Raw genomic sequence first — 2,126 nt, 5'->3', positions numbered from 1 at the left:
AAAGAACATCATTTAAAGAAGAGTAAATTTGCTAAAATATGAGCCCTAATAGAGTTATTTACGCTAAATAGTTTTCGAGATATAGCTTTTTAAAAGCAACATTTCATAAAAATGTACTGAAATATCAGTAGTAAGTTAATTTATTTTGAGGAATTTATTTTGAGAAATCTATATCTCAGGAACTATGTGACGTACAGATGTCTATTAGCACTCAAATTAAAGCTAGTTTAATGGACTATAAAGAAGAATTATGACCTTTACCTTCGTAGGAATAGTAGTTTTCATGATATTTGCTAAAATAAATTGATTTATAGTTCTTCGGACAAATTTTCATTTGCCAAATTTATATTCATATGTGAATATCATAAAAACTACTACCCCTACGAAGATAAGTGTCATAAACTACTTTATAGTAAGTTAAATTTCCTTTATTTTGAGTGTTGGCAGATAAATGTACGTCTAATGAATCTAAAGAAATATTTTTTGAAAAATCCAACATTTTATATGAACAACTATAAATTAATATTTTGTGAGTTTATTTTATCAAATATCATAAAAACTACTACTCCTACAAAGATAAACATAATTTTCGTAAATTTAACTAGCTTTAATTTGAGCTCTGGCAAACATCTGTACGTCCAATGGTTTCTGAAATTAAGTTTTTCATAAATCAAACTTATTGTCCGAACAACTATAAATCAGTTTATTTTAGCAAATATCATGAAAACTACTATTCCTACGAAGGTAAAGGTCATAAACTTATCCATAGTACCTTAAACTAGCTTATTTTAAAAATCTTTAAGATTTTTAAGAAATTTTATTTTTTAAAATACTATATCTCGAGAACTATTGGACGTAAATAGCTCTTTTAGGGCTAATATTTCAGCAAATTTACTCTTCTTTAAATAACGTTCTCTTAGATATAGAGCTCCGAATGAAAAATTAGTGTTTTTTTAAGGTTTTTAAACAACCGTCATTTTTTATTCCCCCTACCTATACTAGGCAGCCTCATCAGTTTTGACTAGTAATTATACATAGTTTTCATTAAAGTAATCAAAAATTGGGGTGAGATAACTGCCTTTTTTTGTTCCCGGCTCTTGTACTATATAGTCTATAAGGTTGCAGGATACGAGAATAGACCAGCAGACAGCGTAGTATATCTGGTTGTACCCTTGATAGACACCTTATGCTAGGTCGCCACTGCAATAAGAGGATCAAGCAGCTTAGGATCAAGTCATACAGGTTTAATTATTTCTCTCCCCCTCAAATTAATGATTTACAAGAGTGTGCTCAGGACAGCCCTGCTCTAAGGAGGACGTATGTTAGTTGAATAAATCGTTTCCAAAATAAAATTAATAATCCAATAATTTCGAATATACACTTTAGGCATTAAGAGATAATTTTCAATTAAAAAAAATCATTATTCTTAAAGTCAAAACTTCTAATATTTCAGTTTGATTTCGATATCAAAATTCAGTAGCAATAATAAAAGAAGATATCGGATATTTCATTAGTGAAAACTTTGATATTTTAGAGAATTTTGAAAATAAAATATTTAATTGGAGAGGAGTAGTCCGGGTTGCGGTCAATAAAGTGATCAAAATAGTAAAAGAAAACTTTTTATTGCTAACCAACGTTTCGCCCCACTTTGCAGGTCAACTCAGTGAGACATCCGTTGTGGTTCAATCTTACTGCCCTGACGAAGCCCTGCATAGTGGAGTGAAACGTTGGTTAACAGTCTTCCTACAATCTACTTCATATGTTCAACTAACTTCTTCCAATATAAAATTTTATTTCGACATCTATATTCAACTATCGATAATGATCGTAATATTTATGTATCTGCTATATCAATATTTGGATTCACTATTATTGGCTGGATTTGTATCGATGTTATTCGTATTTATTCATTTTTATTATGGTATCATAAAAGAAAATATCAATATTTGATTATCGAAAAACTTTGATATTTTAGGGATTTTTTTAAATATTTATTTATTGCTATTTACAACTGTACATTATAATACATTTTGTAAATCTGATCTAAATTGGAGTGTTATAGGCGTGTAGAGAAACTACCCATTTGTAGCACTCTAATGACATTTTACATTAGCTGGTCTCGCGGC

This window comes from Halyomorpha halys, unplaced genomic scaffold, assembly GCF_000696795.3.
Source record: "Halyomorpha halys isolate HHAL.00 unplaced genomic scaffold, Hhal_1.1 Scaffold527.1, whole genome shotgun sequence".
Lineage (NCBI taxonomy): Eukaryota > Metazoa > Arthropoda > Insecta > Hemiptera > Pentatomidae > Halyomorpha > Halyomorpha halys.
Note: the sequence above shows the minus strand (reverse complement) of the source record.